The sequence below is a fragment of the Melospiza melodia genome, chromosome 5 (assembly GCF_035770615.1).
Source record: "Melospiza melodia melodia isolate bMelMel2 chromosome 5, bMelMel2.pri, whole genome shotgun sequence".
Taxonomy (NCBI): domain Eukaryota; kingdom Metazoa; phylum Chordata; class Aves; order Passeriformes; family Passerellidae; genus Melospiza; species Melospiza melodia.
The window spans coordinates 92,279,742-92,299,569 of NC_086198.1; the positions used below are offsets into that span (position 1 = coordinate 92,279,742).

The 19,828-nt window shown below is 50.2% G+C and overlaps 1 protein-coding gene across 2 annotated transcripts in view; it reads right to left on the reverse strand.

Annotated features, from left to right (window-relative positions):
- The window catches only part of PTPRA (protein tyrosine phosphatase receptor type A), a 132,305-nt gene extending 113,789 nt beyond the window's left edge, over positions 1-18,516 (reverse strand). For both annotated transcript variants that reach the window (XM_063157872.1, XM_063157873.1), the window contains exon 1: positions 18,410-18,516. The gene's annotated coding sequence lies outside the window, so the exon portion shown is untranslated. The remainder of the gene's footprint in view (positions 1-18,409) is intronic.
- Positions 18,517-19,828: the final 1,312 nt, after the last annotated feature.

The following is a 19,828-nucleotide window of genomic DNA, read 5'->3' on the forward strand; positions in this document are numbered from 1 at the left end:
GTCTTGATCTCTGCATCTTTCTGGTCGTCCTTTTGAAAAAAAATAATCAGAGAAGACACACACAGTAGAGTCCCAGTAATGGGAAACATCCAGACACTCTCACAGTTGTGCATCCAGGCCCTAAAAGCTTCAACAAAATAAAAAAAATGAGAGAAACAAAAGGGAGCAACAGGAAACTGATGGTCAAGCGGTGCTGATAGTCCTGGTGCTTTCTGAGGACAAGCTGACTCATTCTCCCCAGTTAAAAACCCAAACAACACCAGCACCAGCCAGCCTGCTGGAGGTGGGAGTTCATGGTTTTTTCAGGTTTCATTGCTATGGGTGGATTTAATGAGAATGGAAAGCTTTCAGGAAGGGTAAAGCCTTCAGAGACAGAGAGGAAGGTACAGTCAGTTCTGGAGAAGTTTCTCCTGCATCACTTCATTCATGGCCACAGCAGCTGAAAAACCAGCAAGAGTCAGGCTCTGGAAAGATAATCTGGTCTATTCTTTTTCAAAACATGGGACTGAATGAGCAACATTCTATTGGGAAAGCCCACATGATGACATGGAAGAAAGAATCAGCCTGGTGTTCCAGCCAGCCAAATGGGGAGCACCAAGGCTTTATCAGAGGAAAACCTTGAGGAACTTGGATGCAAACAAGTTCATCTCCACCTGGGATGCCAAGATCCTTCCACTGCCTTCATACTGAGGAGCTATGAACATCATAAAGGTCTGATCTGCACTGGAGGAAGGACCAGGGAGGATGTGCCATGGCAGAAGCATCCCTCACCCAAGCCAAGGGATCCAAATGTGATTTTTTCCAACATTGCTACATCCAACCTCCAACCTTCAAGGCTGTAGCTTGCTCCAGCCCAGCTCCTGTCCCCACACCCCTCAAAATTCAACAATTAACAGCAATAAACAAGCAATAATCAGTGGGGAGCTGCTGCTCGTAAATCAGTTGCCACATCCAGGACAGTCGCATATCGCAATGTCAGAGGAACAACAACACAGTGATGGTGAAACCCTGCAGCAGAGATTTCTTCTCCAGACTCCAAACTAAATCCAGACAGCTCATGTGGGTGGCTGGAACTTCATCCCAGGAAAGCAAACCAACACAGGAAGCCTTAGCTGCACTGGAATATTCAAGATTTCAGGCAAACTACTTAAAAGCAAGCAGTTCTCCTCAGGAAATGGACAATGAGTAGCTGGCAGCATCCTGGAAGCCTTTCCTCTGACAAAGAGCTGTTACTGAGGAATGGAGCTCACTCAGGTACAGGCACAAAATAAAAGGCAGAAGTTGAACTGGAACTTGCTGACGAAGCTGAGGTGGGCCAGGGGGGGCAGGGAGATCCAGGCAGCAGCCAGGGCTCTGCAACAGGCATGGAAACAAATTTCCATGGGAGCATGTTGCTTTAAAATCAGCTGTATGAGATCATCTTGTCCCCTTGAGTATGTTGTTTCCTAATATTTTGCCCAGACCAATCACAAATGTCAGAAGCAGTGATTGGGTCTGTTGGTTTGGGTTTTGTTTTTTTGGGTTTTTTTTTATTACCTTGAGTCCCTGCGCAGAGCCTGTTGAGGATGAGAATTATAGACCCTGTTCTGTCTTTCACATTACAAATGCAATTACCTCTGCAGCCTGATTGCAGAGTCTCCTGTCAGAGTGATTCTGCAAGAGGCTGGAAGAACAGCTTGCCTTTCAAAGGGAGTTAGGAACATTCCTGCAAGTCCTTCCATGCCCTGTGGTCACGTGCTGGTGAAATTTAAGAAAAGCACATGCAGTCCCAAGGGAAGAGCATCCCTTGGAGAAAGCTGTTCTTACAGCCTTCAAAAAAGGATGTGATGAAATGCCCTTGAAAAGCACAAAATTTCCTGGGCAAAAATCTGATTCTTCTTGCTTTTCAATCCTCTTCCCCAGAGAATGAAGAAAAAATTCCACGGTAAGATGATTTTGAGATGGAAGGGACAGTTTGGAGATGGGCTTGTCCTACCTGGTGCAAGAAATGTGGGACTGAGCAAAGCAAGAGAGAACACTGAGGTCAGTTGGACTTCTCTTTCTAAACCAAAAATCCAATTCTTCTTGCTTTTCAATCCTCTTATCCAGAGAATGAAGGAAAAGTTTCACTCTGAGATGATTTTGAGTGGGAAGGGCAGTTTAGAGATGGGCAGAGCTGTTCTACCTGGTGTAAGAGATGTGGGACTGAGCAAAGCAAGAGAGAACACTGAGGTCAGTTGGACTCCTCTTCATAAAGCAAAAATCCAATTCTTCTTGCTTTTCAATCCTCTTATCCAGAGAATGAAGGAAAAGTTTCACTGTAAGATGAATTTTGAGACGGAAGGGACAGTTTGGAGATGGGCTTGTCCTACCTGGTGGAAGAGATGTGGGACTGAGCAAAGCAAGAGAGAACACTGAGGTCAGCTGGACTCCTCTTTCTACAGGCAGCAAGCATCTTGGATTTGTCTCTTGGATAACTGCAAGTGGAAATTAGCACTACAAGCTGGAAACATCTGGAGATGGGGTGTTAAACAAGATAGTGCTGGTGGGCCACATCTGGTTCCCACATTTTCCTTTCAGCCTAACCAGAGGCAGGAGTCAGGCTTGCAGGACATCCAGTGGAGCTGGGGATTCTGTGCTGGATGATCAGAGAGGCCAGTGCCACCAGGTGAGAGCTCCCTTCTCCTCCAAGCACCCCCAGAACCAGCTGTGCCAGGCTCTGTGTCAGCCCCAGTGCTGGCCAGGCCAGGGTGCTGTGCCAGAGCACGCCACGGGAAGCAAGCTGAGCTGCCTTACTCACCACCAGACGTGGTCCAACACGTGCAGGAAGGAGAGAACAGAAAAATCAGCTCTCCAAAACAACACCAGCTCCATCTTACATCAGCTCACCCTGCCATGAAACAACTCAGCAGCTCTTGGCACCTTCATTTCCTCCTGGCACCGGGGCAGCAGCCCTCCCTGCTCAGCCAGGGATTGATGGAGGGGCCAGTGCTGCTCACCAGGGCCACAGAGAACTCCCAATTTGGACAAGACAGGGCTTGATCCCTCTAATTATTAAGCGGGAAGTGGGAATATTAAGTGCAGATGTTAATGGTGAAAGAGGCAGAGCTGACACTAAGGTGAAGGAGAGGCTGGAAGACAGAATTGAAAGAGTTTGGATTGGATATTAGGCAGAAATTATTCCTGTGGGGGTGGTGAGGCTCTGGCACAGGTTGTCCCATCCCTGGAAGTGTCCAAGGCCAGGCTGAATGGGGTTTGCAGCAATCTGGTCTATGGAAGGTGACCCTGCTTGTGGCAGGGATTGGAATGGGATGGTCTTTAAAGATCCCAACCCAAACCATTCAGAGATTCTGTGCCTAAACCACTGAGTTCAGCTCACAGCACTTGAAATCAAAGACCACAAGGTTTCACAGCTAACTGTCAAACATGGAAGTCAATGCAGAATGTTCTATTCTAGGAAAAAATTAAATTGGTGCCTCCTCAGCTGCCCATTACCTGAAGTGGGATGAATGAGCCCCATTTCTGAGGGAATAAATCCCTGTTGGACCAAGGAATAGGGAACTGGAGTGGGAAGTGGCCAGCATCATTGGGCCTGTTCTCCAAGCAAGAGACTCCAGGCTTAGGGCATTTCAAAGACCAGCAATTCTCAGTCCCACAGCACCAACTCCTCCTCTCCTTTCATTTCACACCCATCCCCTCTCCCTGGGGACAGCAGGCAGCCTGGTGTGACACAATGGGAATAACCCCAGGCCCTCATCAGGCACCAAATGTGTGAGCAAGGCAGGCTTTGATAAATGGGAGGAGGGTGGGGAGTGAAGGAAGGTTCATGGAACAGAGCTCACAGAAGACAGGAATATTAAAGAGTTTCAACTCTGCAGCCAGGAAACAACAAATAGGCATCTTTGCACTCAAAGCTGCTAAAAAACAGAGGAAAGAAAAATAACAGATGTGAGAATCAAGTGGGCAAGTGTTTGGTGTGTGATTTTGTCCACAGCAAAGGGACAAAAGGGGGCAGGTTTTCAGAAGCAGAGGATGTTTGTGGCTTTAAGGCCAGGTTTGAGGGGCTTGGAGCAACCTGGTCTAGTGGAAGGTGTCCCTGCTGGTTGGAATTGTTGGTCTTTAAGGTCTTTCCAACCCAAACCATCCCATGAACAGCAGCAACACTTGCGAGCTCTCTGGCACAAAGCTTGAGGTGCCTGTTCAACACTGCTGGGCTCTGACAAAATTCAGTACAAAAAGAAAGTTTTTCTCAAATCATCATTTTTGTGTTGCTTCCAAAATTGCGACCTGCAGGAGCTCAGTGTCCCCATCTGGCACATCTGCAGTGCTGGAGCTCAGGATGCTGCAATTCTGGGTGCCAGGGCATGGGGGGAGAAGGGAGGCTTTGGCAGCTGGAGGCCAAGAGGGAAGGAAGAGATAATCCAAAAAGTAAATAATGAATTTAGCTCCAGAACAGGATGGACCAAAATTGCTCCCAAAAATAAATTCAAGTGGCTCTTAGTAGCAAGAAGAGATTTAACCACCACACTCCTTTTCAGTTCCTCTCCCCCAAACCAGCATTCCCAATGTTCCTCAAGCCTCTTGTTTCTCTCTGGAGGTGGATCCAAGGAGCAACCTGCAACCTGGGGGTCAGATCCAGGATGGAAATGACTGAGAATGTCTGAGGGGAGAACACAGTTCAAATGCTTTGAAAGCTTTGGAGTGTTTTATTCAATGTTTTGATAGTTTCTAATAAAATCATGGCCCAGCTTCTAAAATATATATGAAGTAAAACCATCAGCAATGAGAAAAATGTATTCTAATGTAACATCCAACACCACAGGGTCATTTGGAACTGCACATCAAGTGACCACAGGCAAATTGGGGTAGCCAGAGATGCTTCAGAACTGGCTGAAGAGCCACAGGAGGGTCACTGCAAGGGCTTCCTACAGGAAGGACACCAAATTCCATCCTGCCTTTGGCAAAAGCCACTGTTACTGAGAGCTGGCCCAGGGATGGAACTTGGCAGCCCAAGTCCAAAGGTGGGTTTGTGCCACAGCACCTGCCAAGGCTTGACACAGGACTGGTTCTCCAAAAAACCCACCAAAATTCATGAATCCAGTGGCTGAACTCTGAATCTCCCCAGGGCAGAGCCTGCAGGACCTTAAATAAGGATTTCATTCAGGGAGAGACACAGAGATCTGAGCTCTGCATTCCAGGTGCTCCCCTGGGAAGAGTCACGGCATCCCAAAGGAGCTGAGCTGCCATTTGTCACCTCCAGAACAAAAGAATCCTCCTGGAAATGCCCTGTGCCAACAGCCCAGTCCTGCCAGAGAAGACAAAGCTCAAGGAATGCTTGAGGAGGTGCCACATCCACATTTTCTGAAAAATCCCTTTGCCCAGGATTTTTCTCCTGGGAAGCTGAGAAGACTCAGAGAAAAGGAAAACAATTCTTATCTCATTTGCTTCTCCTGTGTTGTGCTCATGTGGAATGTGTTTGCAGATTGTTTACCCACAGGTGATTGTTCCATTGGATTCTGCTGGGAGTTGTTTTCACTCTTTGGCCAATCAGGGCCAAGCTGTGTCAGGACTCTGGAAAGACTCAGGAGTTTTCATTGTTATCTTTTTAGCCTTCTCTAAGTATCCTTTCTGTATTCTTTAGTGTAGTTTATAATTCTTTAATATAATATAGTATCATAAAATAATAAATTAGCCTTCTGAGAACATGGAGTCAGATTCATCATTCCTTCCTTCATATGGGGGGGAACACAAATACAATAAAAAGGTCAGCAACAATTCCTGTAACAGGCAAAATGGAAAAAAAACCAAAAAAAGTGGAAGTGGCAAACCTGTTCCTAGCCCTGGGCTCAGGATCTGATGGCAGGGCTGGGAGCCTGCCTGGAATCCCATTTTGGAGGGGGGACATGGAATGCACTGCCAGGACCATCACAGGGGCTGGGAGCAGCTGAAGTGGCACAGAAAGTTCTGGAAGTGGGATGGGAGCAGCCCCAGCCATGATGGGTAATGCAGAGGTGACCTTTCCATGCTGGATTGAAAAGCCTGGAATAACAGCAGGCACCTATGGAAGCTGTCACTGCACTACCCCCCTGTCCTTCATTAGTTAATTACTGACATTTCTGCAACTCCACTGCCTTAATGAAGCAGCAGGGGAGGGAGAATTCAATATTAAATATAAAGAATGATCTTAGCTGGGCAGGGATACCTTCTCTGGCTTCAGGAACTCAAATTTCCTTAAATCCATGGCACTTTCCTTGGCCTGTGGGGCACTGAACAGCCCAAAATTAATCTCCCTGTACACACAGAGCATCATGAGTTCTCTGAAAGGATGAATCCTTGCAAGCTTCAAAATACAATTTTAAAGATTCTCTCCCAAACTGAGCCTGTGAGATTTGCACCCTTCAAGCACAAGAGAAGCTGGGGCTGTCCCTGGATCCCTGCAAGTGTTTAATGCCAGGTTGGATGGGGCTTGGAGAACCCTGGGACAGTAAAAGGTGTCCCTGCCCATGGCAGGGGTTGGAACCAGATGGTTTTTAGGGTCCCTTCCAACCCAAACCATTCCATGATTCAAAGATTTTATGAAATTCTGGCATTCTGGGCAGCAAAAGGCAGGAATTTGTTTTGTGCAGCAGAGACATTTAAACTAATTAAACTCCAAGACTGGTGTTCTGGTCTGTCATGTCACCTCCAGCGAAGCCACAGCCACCAAGCCAGACCCCACCTCTCAAGGACCTCTTTCCACAGCAGCTAAACACACTCATCTCCAAAGATCCCACGCTGGGAACTCTGAATCCATCCTACAAAAATAAAGCCATTCCAAATAAGCCATGCCAAAGCAGCTGAGTGAGTATTGAGCAACTGCAAAGTTCCTGGCTTCCTAAAGACACTCATGATCTTGCAGTAACTTCAGAAAACCCCAAATGGGTCAGTTCCTGGGTTTGGATGTGGGGGAGCTCAGTTTTCCCAGCACTGGCTGTCCAGGAGCCCTGGCTGAAGTTTCCAGGCAGTTCTCAACAAGTTCTGCCTTTTTCTGCTGCCCAGAATGCCAGAACTTCACAGAATCATGGAATGGTTTGTGTTGGAAGGGACCCTAAAGAAGGGACCCAGGCAGACCTGCTGTGGCTCATCCCTGAAGCACTTTTTCCCCTCAGGACTTTCCACCTCTCCCATCCACTTTGTGCACAGAGTTAGTTCCTCCTTCTCTGTCCACAAACAAGAGCAATAGGCAGGGCACAAATTCAGTTTCTCAGCCCTGAAATTCCAAAGAGGGGTTTGTTCAGTGCCTGGGCTTCCTGGCTTTGCTCCAGGGGGGTTGCAGAGGGAATGGAAAGGGATGTTTTGGGAGACCCTAACTGCACATGGTGTGATGCCCCAGGGGAAGGCAGCTCCAAGCTCTGCCAGCATCCTGCCTACAACTCCTTTGGCACTTGGGACTGAACCATTCTCAAAAATGATAAGCAGAAATGACCTGGGTGATGAGTGAAGGGCTTTGTTTAAGTTTGCAGAGAACAAGAGCCATGAATCTCCTACCAGCTGAGCTTGTGGCTCAAGAAATGTGGATCTGCAGGACACTGAGCACCCTCAGACCCTTTGATGTGGGCAGTGGAGCTGGGGAAGGGTCTGGAGCACCAGGAGGGGCTGAGGGAGCTGGGAAGGGGCTCAGCCTGGAGCAAAGGGGGATCAGGGGGGCCCTTGTGGCTCTGAGGGGACAGCCGGGGGGGTCAGGCTCTGCTCCCAGGGAACAGGGACAGGAGGAGAGGCAACGGCCTCAGGCTGGGCCAGGGGAGCTTTAGATTGGATATTGGAAAAATTTCTTCATGGAAAGGGCTCTCCAGCCTTAGCACAGCTGCCCAGAGCAGTGATGGAGTCCCCATCCCTGGAGGGATTTAGAAGCCATGTGGATGTGGCACCTGGGGACATGGTCAGTGGTGGCCTTGGCAGTGCTGGGGGAATGGCTGGACTCAAAGATCTTACAGAGCTTTTCCAACCCAAACAATTCCATGATTCTCTGATACACATGGCAATGCAGACCAAGCAGCACCTGGCAGGATCAGGCCCAGCAAAGTGGTTTAACAAATCCTGACTTAAACCTCCACCTAAAACACCCTCTGTGCTGGGCAGAGGGGCCTGCAGGGAATGCAGCAGCTCTGGAAAGAGGAAAGAACTTGCAGGGGATGCTGCAGCCCCTCCATGGAGAAAGCACCACCCTCCCAGCACGTGCCAGCTCCCTGCAGCAGCACCAGATGCTCCATGCCATGCTGCTCACTCAGCTGTGCCACAGAGCAAACAGGCACTGAGGGCTCCCAGGTTCCCCTTTCTGCCTGCAAACAGGATGAGCTCCAGCTGAGGATGGATCCTTTTAAAGCAGCTCCCTGCATTTCACAATTTATCTTCAAGTTTCTACAAGAAGAGGGCAACATATGGGAAGTTACATAAACTCCAACAACCCCCACAGAATATCCTGGAGAAAAAAAAAAAAGGCAAATACCTCTGCACAGGCACAGAAGTTGCTCTGAAACATTTTAAGGGAAGTGAGGAGTAAATCCATCGTTATATCATGAATAAAATCTGGACACAAGAAGCAGTATCAGATACTCAGGTGCCTCCACAGAATATCCTAGAAAAAAAGGCAAATACCTCTGCACAGGCACAGAAGTTGCTCTGAAACATTTTAAGGGAAGTGAGGAGTAAATCCATCGTTATATCATGAATAAGACCTGGACACAAGAAGCAGTATCAGATACTCAGGTGCCTCCACAGCCAATCCTGGGTGGATCAGATGTGTCACCTTTGTGGAAGATGCACCTGCAGCACTGGCTTTGCACATGGATCACCAAGAGCTCCCCTGCAGCCCTGGCTGAGGGACATGAGGTGCCACAAGGACCCCCACAACAGCCACCAAGAGGGATGAATTCACTTGGAGACCCTTCCAAACCATCCTAAATGCTGATGGATCCAAGCTCAGGCAGCCACCAGGTTTGCCATCCTTTCTGGAGCCTCAGTTGAGAAGGGGATCAGAGAGATGAGAAAACATGACTGCACCTTTTATTTACCTCTCAGGAGAGCAGGGATCCACCTTAGCCCTTCCACAGCTGCTTTCCTCTCTCAGCTAGCCTTTTCCTGATTTATTATCCCTGCTTTTATTCAGTTGGATGTTGGATTCTGGGAGGCCAGACCTAGAACCACAGCCCCAGTTCAAGCACAAATGGCTGGGCCACAGATTTTAAAAAATAACCCTCACACCACCACTGAAGGGCAAGACAGGGATAAAAAGATGATAAATGAGTTGTCTGAATCCAAGTCCCTAGCAGAAGGATGGAGCCAGGTGGGGATCAGGCTCTGCTCCCAGGGAACAGGGACAGGACAGAAGGAAACAGCCTCAAGTTGCACCAGGGGAAGTTTAGATTGGATAGAAAGGAAAATTTCTTCATGGAAAGGGTTATCAAGCACACTCCTAGATAAGATTAGAAAATAATTGAACCTCTCTAATCCCAGTCTCAGTATCTAAAGATAAACTGCTGCCACCAAGGCACCCAAAGATGCCACCTGGCATTTTCACCCTGCCACCAGAACGAGGATGCAAATTCTACACAGCAACTGGGATTAAAAACATCTATTTGCCTGTAGCCAAATAGGTTTAAAGTCTCCTCAAGAGAAAATCTCGAGGATTATCCATGCTTTCCAATTTATTATTCATTTCTAACTCGTCTCCATTCATCTCTAATTCATCATTGAGGGGATGGCATTAGTGCTGTGGAAGGGGTATGAAACTGCAGCATTTGGAATAAAGTTGTACTTCTGAGCCTTCAAGAGTGGCCAGTTTGCAAGAGTGAAATCCAGAGGCTCTGAGACACACCATGTGTTCAACACCACTGGCAAACACATGTGAATATATTTATTTTCAAACACATCCACATGAGCTGGGCTTCTGCAACACGAGTGAGATGATTATCTGCTGGTGTGATAAAAACATGATTCAAATTGTAAAGCAGCAGGAAAAGTTTTGCATGCTGGCCTGCCACACAATATCAGCAGAAAAACTGATGGTACCTCTCGACCTGCAGGTCGTGAGCCAGGATATTCCTGTGCTGATCATGGTGCCTGGAACAGGAGGCTGTGCTGGAATCTTTATAAACCACTAAAATGCTTTTTAAAAAAAATCACACACAAAAGCAAATCCTGTTCTTCATATTTCTCCTCTTACTCAGTGAGATTTACTTATTTGAGGGTTCCAGAAAGCTCTAACAGCATCAGGATTGGCAGATCCTTTTGCTCCTGGTTTGGAGACCTGACTTCCTTCCTGGCTTTTTTTTTTTGTCACCTATTTCCCTGCCTTGCTTGGTCATTTCTTCCTCCAGCCCTGCTGCTCCTGTCCCTGGTCCAGGGCTGGGTCTGCACTGGGTATAGCAGAGTTTTTTGGGGATGGAGTGGCTGGAAGCAAGCAGCACTTTGAGCTGGTTGCAACCCCACTGGGGCCAGGAGCAGATTTCCTGGGTGCAGAACCCTGTGTGACAGGGAGCACAACAGCAGGGACTGACACAAATGAGTCCCATCAGCCCTGAGGTTGTGATTGAAGTGTTTGAAATCCCCAGAGGAGGAACTGACACACTACCTCCAAAAATCCAGGTGGAAAGGAAGGGATGGAGCTCAGACAATGCCAGGGATGGAGCTCAGGCAATGCCAGGGATGGAGCTCAGGCAATGCCAGGGATGGAGCTCAGGCAATGCCAGGGATGGAGCTCAGACAATGCCAGGGATTTGTGGATCTGCTGCTTAATTGGCAAATTCACCACTGTGGCCTCTTGCAAGGAGTCCAGAGGAGGCCACCAAGATGATCAGATCTGCTGTGAGGAAAGAGAGAGAACTGGGATTGCTCAGCCTGGAGAAGGGAAGGCTTTGGCATGACCTAACTGGGGCCTTCCTAATATTATAAAAATATAAAAAGAGACTGGAGCAACAGGAGAAGGGGGAATGGCTTCCCACTGAAAGAGAGGAGGTTTAGATCAGATATTGGGAAGGAATTCTTCCCTGTGAGGGTGGGCAGGCCCTGGCACAGGGTGCCCAGAGAAGCTGTGGCTGCCCCTGGATCCCTGGCAGTGCCCAAGGATGGGGCTTGGAGCACCCTGGGATAGTGGAAAGTGTCCCTGCACATGGCAGGGAGTGGAATGAGATGATCTTCAAGGCCCTTTTCAACCAAACCACGCTGTGATTCTGTGATTCCATCATCAGTGCTCCCAGAGGACAAGTGAGGATGGCTGGGTGGCAGTTTTGGGGAGAAGCTCCACAAATTCTCTTTTGGGCAGATGATCTCCAGCTCCCTGGGGAAGAACAGCCCCAGGGACACATCCTGGCCTCAGCAGCCTCAGCAGGAACTGCTGCTCCCCTCAGCCCTGGAGCAAGGTCACCACTGCTGGGGTGGAGCCCAAAGCCAGCTAACCCCCCTGGGGTTTAGATCATCACAACAATCAGAGATTATTTCAAAACCTCATGATATGGGAGGACAGTCATGCTGGGGGGGCTGGTTCAGCCCCAGAGCGATCCAGTGCTGATTGATTCACTGCTCATACCTGCATCCAGCCTTCCTCTCACCTATTACTTCATGCACAAAACCAACAAGCTCCAACAGGCCAAACCCTGCTTTTTCAGACAGGTATGCTGCTGCAGCACCTCCACAATTGTCACAGACATCTTTTATGAAAAATCCTTTCTTTAGGATTTTTACTCCTGAGAAGCTGAGAGGCCTCAGGAACAAAATGTAAACATTGATTATCTGCTGCTGTGGAATGCAACAGGTGCATCTGTGATTGGCCCATGTTGGATGTTTGTAATTAATGGCCAATCACAGTGAGATGGTTTGGACAGAAAGTCTGAGACACAAGCTTTTGTTAACAGTCTTTCTTTTCCTATTCTTGCTAGCCTTCTGATGAAATCCTTTCTTCTATCCTTTTAGTATAGTTTTAATGTAATATATATAGTGAAATAATAAATCAGTCTTCTGAAAGATGGAGAGATCCTCATCTCTTCCCTCATCCTCAGACCCCTGTGAACACTGTCACACACAATGAGCCTCTAACACACCTTTACTGATGGAGTTTGCAGTGCCAAGAAGTGTCCTGGACCCCCAAATTATGAATTCAGGTTTTAAAACTCTGTGTCTAAGCAGCATCAATCAACCAAGGGGTCTGCTGGTCACGTATCAAGCCAATAAAAGTTCATTTTCTGCCAGCTGGCATTTCCAGGCTGGACATCTCCCATTTCCAATTCCTCCAGGACTCATCCTGAAGAGATGTCCATGGCCTCAGTGCTCACAACCCCATCAGCAAACACTGAACCTGCACTGAAATTCATCTCATTTTACCTGGGTAAAGCAGGAAGGATGCCCTGCACCCCCCCTTCTTCAGACATGCAGGGATTTGGGGCAGGGAAGGGATTTGGCTGCTTTCCCTTCCCTCACAAAGGAAGGCAGAGCAGGGATGTCCTGGAAGGACCAGAAAACAGCAGTGGATGGAGTCAGACTGCGGGGCAGGATGAGGAAATCCTCCTTGTGGCAATAAAAAGGTCTCAAGTGCTTGGCTGGGGTGCCAGGAATCCACCAACAGGCCAGGCTGGCTCAGAAGCAGCTTTTCACATCAGTGCAGTGAGAACATTTCTGTTTATTTGTTCCTCAGCCTCAGCCAAGAAGGAAGGAGGTGCTGCTCTGTTCCTCCCCTCACCACACTTGTGCTCGGCTCCCTGCAACAGCAGAAAGCTTCAAATTGGTGACACCTCCACCTCCTGCCACCCTGCAATGCTTGGGCTCACAGACAGCTTTTAATTTTGCTTCAGATGGCATGGCATGACCTGACTCACGTGGGAAAGGCAGAGGTTACACTCTCATCTGCTCCTCTGAAGTCAGAGAACTCTTGTTTCCCATCCCAGGCCCAAATTAGTGCTAATTATTCCATGCAAAATGGAGTTGCTTCAACAGGAAGGAATTAGGACAACAAATTATTCTGGAATAAAGAGTCACTGCTGCCTGAGCAAGTGATCTGTTTGTTTGCACAGAGAAGAAAAGGAGCTTTCTCAAGGCCAGGTTGGACAGGGCTTGGAGCAACCTGGGATGGTGGAAGGTGTCCTTTATCATTATTATTTAAGCTGGAATGAGATGAGTTTCAAGGTCCATTCTAACCCAAATTATTCCCTGATTTTCTAATTCTTCTGTCTGGGGAAAAAAATTAGTTCCAATTTTAAAAATATTTCCAACCTCCACACCTGTTACTCATTCTCCCACAGGTGTAATTCTTCCACAGGTCTTTTTGGGAAAAAAATAGTCCCAATTTTATGAAGATTTCCAACCTCCACACCTGTTATTCTCCCACAGGTGTAATTCTTCCACAGGTCTTTTTGGGAAAAAAAGAATCCCAATTCTATAAAGATTTCCAAGCTCCATGCCTGTTACAGCAGACACCAGGACGTTGTGCATGACCAATGTGCCAAACCCAACCCACACTCAGGTGTTTTGACTGCCACCATCAAACCTGCAGCTGCCATAAACACACAGGTACCACAGGAAGAACCACAGCACGGTGGGTTTGAAAGTTGTGGGTGATGCCTCCAGCCAGGAGAGCCCTGATTTGGGCCAGGGAGGGAGGCAGGGAGGGGCAGGCACACAGGGTTTCCCTCCATGGAGACACAACCTCAAGCCTGCAGGACTTGGGGCTGTGGAGATGCATGACTGGAATGCTCTGGTACAGAATTGTGGAATCACAGCATGGTTGGGGTTGGGAGGGACCTTAAAGCTCATGTCATTCCAACCCCCAGCCATGATAAAGGACATCTTCCACCATCCCAGGTTGCTCCAAGTCCTGTCCAGCCTGGGGATGGAGCAGCCACAGCTTCTCTGGGCACCCTGTGCCAGGGCCTGCCCACCCTCACAGGCAAACATTTCTTATTGAAATCCTGTCTGACCCAACCTCTGGCAGTGGGAATCCATTCCCTGTGTCCTGTCCCTCCATCCCTTGTCCCAAATCCCTCTCCAGCTCTCCTGGAGCCTCTCTTCAGGCCATGGAAGAGGTTCTGAGGTCTCCCTGGAGCCTTTTCTTCTCCAGGTGAGAGAAGCTCTCAGCCTGAGCAGAGCAGAGGGGCTCCAGCCCTTGGAGAACCTTTATTGCTTCTTCTGGAGTCACTTTAGGTTCTTGTTGGAGCCAGCACTCCCCACCATCCCCTCCTCCCTGCACAAACACAGCAACCCCTCCCCAGAGGGGCAGCTCCCACCTTGCTGCACTACAGAAAAAACCCAGGTCAGGCCACATGGAGCAGCTGGGGAAGCAGCACTGCTCTCATGGGGAGCTCCAGGACCATGGTGGGAGCCTGGAGATGACCTGGAAATCCTCCTAAAGGGGTCAGACAGACAAAAAAATTAAGAGCTGCCCCTTCACCGGTGCCTGTGTGTGACAGTGACAATGCCATGGATCCCACATGTTTCCCACACACACAGAAGTTTCAAGTGCTGACAGGTGGCACTCTGACAGCCCAGCCACGTGAGCTGCACCAGAGAAAAAGGGTTTCCAGAGTTTAATTTGGGGGTTTAATGAGCAGCAAACACTCGTGATGAAAGCCACTCTAGCCACTTATAAAAACTGGAGGCATCAGGAAGAACAGGATTGCACCAGCCTGCAGCGATACCCAGGAGCTGCTGCTCCAGAGGAAGATGCAAGAAATCATTCTGGACAGCTCAGGAATCACTTGCTTATCACTAAATCTCTTCCTAAGCCCTTCAGATAGTGATTAAGCACAATGGTTCATACCCTAGATATTAAATATTAATCCTCCCTAATGTGACTGCTGATGTTCTGGTTATCCAGTTTGGATAACCACACACCCCAAACCACAGAAACACAACACACGAAACCCAGCAGTGCTCTGTGATCCAGCCACAGCCTCCCTGGGCTCTGAGCCTGGAAGGAAAGCAGCAGGATGCCACTGAAAGCAGGGGGGAAAGGGTTAAAGAGCAGGAGATGAATCAGGCACCGCTCTCCAGGTGGACATTTCCTACCTCTGCTCAAGTGACTCTTCCTGTCTGCAGCCTTGGGGATGCTCACAGACCTGCCTGCCTCCCAGTGACTTCCACAGCCAGGGGAAAGCCCAGGGATTGCTTTGATTCCCAGGGGAAAATGGGATTTGTGAATGAGCCCAGAGAGCAGCTGCCAGGGGTCACCGTGTCACACCAGGAGGGGGGACCAGGAGCAGCTGGTGCCAGCCCTGACCCCATGGAAACCCTACAGGTGCCAGCCCTGACCCCATGGAAACCCTACAGGTGCCAGCCCTGACCCCATGGACACCCTACAGGTGCCAGCCCTGACCCTATGGAACACTCCTGACCCCATGGAAACCCTACAGGTGCCAGCCCTGACCCCATGGAAACCCTGAGGTGGCACCCCTGACCCCATGGAAACCCCACAGGTGTCACTCCTGACCCCATGGAACACTCCTGACCCTATGGAAACCCCACAAGTGCCACTCCTGACCCCATGGAAACCCCACAGGTGCCACCCCTGACCCTATGGAAACCCTACAGGTGCCACTCCTGACCCTATGGAACACTCCTGACCCCATGGAAACCCTACAGGTGGCACCCCTGACCCCATGGAAGCACTCCAGGTGCTCAGTCCCACAGAGGATATCCCACCCCACGCTCCCCGGTGTTTTGAGCATCCCCCAGAGCACAGAGTGTCAGCCAAGCCCAGCAGAGGTCACACAGCCTCTGCATTGGGATTACCCTGCTGGAAACTCAGAGGGCTGGGGCAGCACAGATGCAGGCTGGCAGCAGGAGGAGACAGGGAGAGGGGAATTGGAGCCACTCATGCATGAGGATGATGATGCTGGACGTGGAGCAGGATCACAGAGCAGCACAGAGGTGCAGCTGTTTGTGAGGGATGTGTCAGGAGGGCAGGGCTGTGTCTCCTTAGTCCACAGCAGCACCAGCACGCTGGAAATGGGAAATATCTGTTCCAGCACCCCCCAGTGCTTTCACACAATCCCAGAGCCATTTAGGCTGGAAAAGACCTCCGAGATCATCTGGTGACCAATCCCCACCTTGTCACCAGAGCAGAGCACTCAGGACACATTCAGCTGTTCCTTGGATGACTCCACCACCTTCAGCCAGCTGTAACCAACCAGGTGCTTTAAGCAAAGCTGTTTTAATAAAGATCAGGCAGAAACCCCCAGGAAGCTCTCCAGCAGGGATGGAAAGAAACCTGTGGAATGGGAAGGTGGCAGTGCCCACTCAGTCTCTGTCTCCCCAGCAGCCCCAGATCCCAGGGGATTTGGGCTCCCTGTTCCCCAAAAACCTTCCTAGCTCTTCACCTGGCCACAGCAGAAGCCACCAGGGAGGTGGCAGTGCCATCACCATCCCCTGTGATCCCTGTGACGATGCCATCACCATCCACATCGAGCCTGGGAGTGGTGCTTTCCCAACCAGCACAGTTTCCATCTGATGCTCCACAGAGACAAATCCTCCCTGCAAACCTGGCTGCACATCCTTCCCCTGCTGCAGCAACAGGAATTAAAATAAAGATGAAAAACTCCTGTTGGGGCCGCGCTTTTATTTCCTGTCCTTTCTAGAACTCCTTGTACAGGAGGAAAAAAAAATAAATCCTTAAATATTTCCAAGCATCCTGCATGCTTGCAGCAAGCTCTCCCCCAGCCACGGGCAGGCAGAGAAAAGGATGACTAATTTTTATTTTAGCATAAAAGACGCTGGGAGAGCGTCCTGTGAACGAGCTCAGTAAATTCCTGAGGCTCCCGGCAAGGACTCCAGCGCTCCTTGCGAAACTTCCCAGCTGGAAATGAAAAGGCACAAAACATCTTTGCTCTCCCCTCCACAAACAGAGCTTGGGATTCCTTTCACGACAGTATTCGGATTTTTTTTATTTTTTTTTTAATGTCAGTCCATATTTAGCAGGAGGGAAAAAAAGCCTCCCTTCCTTCCTGTCACATTTTCCACCCTCGATGACATCCAAGATCAGAAACAAGCGAGCGCTGGCCGAGGAGGGAGGAGGATGCAGCTCCCCGAGCGTGGGAGAGCCTGGAGAGGGACAGCAGCAGGGACATTCCCATTTGGGATTCCCGTCGGAGGGGACACACCCTTGGAGGAGTGGGAAGAGCCAGTGGGAAGGGGCCAGAGCCCTGGAGGAAGGGACAGAGCCCTGGAGAACAGGACAGAGCCCTGGAGGAAGGGACAGTGCCCTGGAGGAAAGGACAGAGCCCTGGAGGAAGGGACAGAGCTCTGGAGAACAGGACAGAGCTCTGGAGAACAGGACAGAGCTCTGGAGGAAGGGACAGAGCCCTGGAGGAAGGGACAGAGCCCTGGAGGAAGGGACAGAGCCCTGGAGAACAGGACAGAGCTCTGGAGAACAGGACAGAGCTCTGGAGGAAGGGACAGAGCCCTCAGACCACACAGGGTTCCTCCCTTCCAATTCTGCACCCTGGAGCATCTCCTGGAAGGATGGCCCAGGGAGCAGCCAGGCCACAAGTCCCCAAGCTGGAATATTGGTCCCCAAAGAAGCTTTTGGCCACCTGGACGTGCCCAGGGATTCAGGAGGGTTCCTCACTGAGCCTGATGGAGGCGTGCAGGGACCCCGGTGGTGCTGGGTGGTGGCAGGAGGTTGTGGCCATGGTGGCCCTGCCCTGCAGATGTTTTTTGGGTTTTGGAGTGGTGTCCCCAGCTTGGACCCCCGTGTCCAGCCCTGTGGGTCACTACAGATCCACAGGTGGGAGTTCATAGAATGAGGGAATGGTTTGGGTGGGAAGGGACCTTAAAGCTCACCTTGTTCCATCCCCTGCCATGGCAAGGACACTTTCCACTGTCCCAGGGTGCTCAGAGCCCCATCCAAGCTGGCATTAAACACTTCCAGGGATCCCGGGGCAGCCACAGCTTCTCTGAGCAACCTGTGCCAGGGCCTCACCACTCACCCAGGGAAGAATTCCTTCCTGACATCTAATCTAACCATACTCTCAGCGTGAGAGTATTCCCCCTTATCCTGTCACCCTTATAAAAAGTCTCTCTCTATTTTTCCTGCGTGCTGCCTTCAAGCACTGACAGAGCCCCATTAGATCTCCCCGGATCCCTCTCTCCTCCAGGCTGGACAATCCCAATTTTCCCAGCCTTTCCTCGCATCCCTCCCATCAACTCAGTGGCCTCCTCTGGAGCCGCTCCAAGGGAGCAAATCCAAGATCCCCAGCCCGCGCTCACTTTCAGAAATCCTCATTCTCACCAACAAACAACACCGACAAACACACAAACACCAAACCCCAAGTTCAGCGCCGGCAGGGCGGGGGTGCCCCAACTCCACGCACACGCCTGGATCGCTCCCCTCGCCCCTTCCATCACCCCCAGGCCACCACGACCACCCCGAGCCCACCCCGGGGGGCACCTGCGGGCCCTCCCCGCTCACCTGCGGCCGCCGCTCCCGGACCGGCTCCCGCCCAAACGGCTCCGCTGCGAGGCCGCCCCGGCCGCCCGTAACCATGGACGGCGCAGCGGGGGAGGACGCGGGGGTGGAGGGGATCGGGGGAAAAGGGGAGGGGGAGATGAGGGAAGGGGAAGGGGTGCGGGAAGCCCCCGCCGCCCCTCGGGGCTCTCCCGGCGCTCAGCGGCGCCGCCGCCGCCGCCCGCCCGCTGCCGCCGCCATCGTGCGGCTCCGGCCCGGGGGCGTGGCCGGGGCGTGCCCATGGGCGTGGCCAGGCGGGCCCGCGGCGCGGGGCGGTGCTGCCCCCTGGTGGCCCGGAGGCGGCACTGCGCCCATTCCCGGTCCCACGTCCCAAAATTCCGGCGTAGGAAAAATTAATTAATAAATAAATTAATTAATAAATTAATTAATTAACTAACTCACTATTAATGAGGAAATTAATTGCAAACATAAAGTTTTGGTGGGGTACTACAGGAATGTCGGAGAAACCTCTTAGGAAGGAGGTGCAGAGACAGGACAATGAGTAACGCGTACAAGTTGAAAAAGGGGGAATTTCTGTTGGATATCAGGGGGAAATTCTTTGCTGTGACCATGGTGAGAACAGAGCAGGTTGCCCAAGGAAGTCGTGGATGCCCCAGCGCTGGAAGTTTTCAAAGCCAGGTGGGATAAGGCCTTGAGCAACCTGGTTTAATGGGGCCTCACTCTGACCGTGGCAGGCTTGGGATGCTCTTTAAAGTCCCTTCCAAACCTTTAACATTTTGTGATTCTATGATTCTGGTCTTTATGATCATGATTGTACGATTCTGTGGTTCTGTAATTTATGATCGTGATTGTATGATTCTGTGATTCTGGGATTTATGATGATGATTGTACACTCTGTGATTCTGTGAACAGAAGTTCCTGGGTGCAACTGAGTGGTTTTTTTGTTTTCGTGAGGTAAGTTTTGATCACCAACAAGATCTCTTCTTAATCAGAAACAATCCAGAAAAATGATCCTTTTTTATAATTTAGAATGAGAAAAGCTGGCTTCAATTAATTATAACTACAGAATGGTTTGGGTATGAAGGAACCTTAAAGAGCATCTGGTTCTACTCCCTGCCATGGACAATTTTCCACCATCCCAGGTTGCTCCAAGCCCCATCACCCGTGGCCTCAGACACTTCCAGGGATGAGGCTTTTTTGGAGAAACTGCACCAGTGCTCACATGAAAGACCAAGTTCCTCATATCCAGGTGGAACTTCCATCAGTTTCTGCCCTTTGCCTCTTGTCCCATTGCTGGGCACCACGGAGCAGAGCCTAGTCCATCCTCTTGGCACGCCACCTTTAGATGTTTATACACATTGATGAAGTCCCCCCTCAGATGTCTGCTCTTGAGGCTCCCAGAATCACAGAATACCGAGGTTC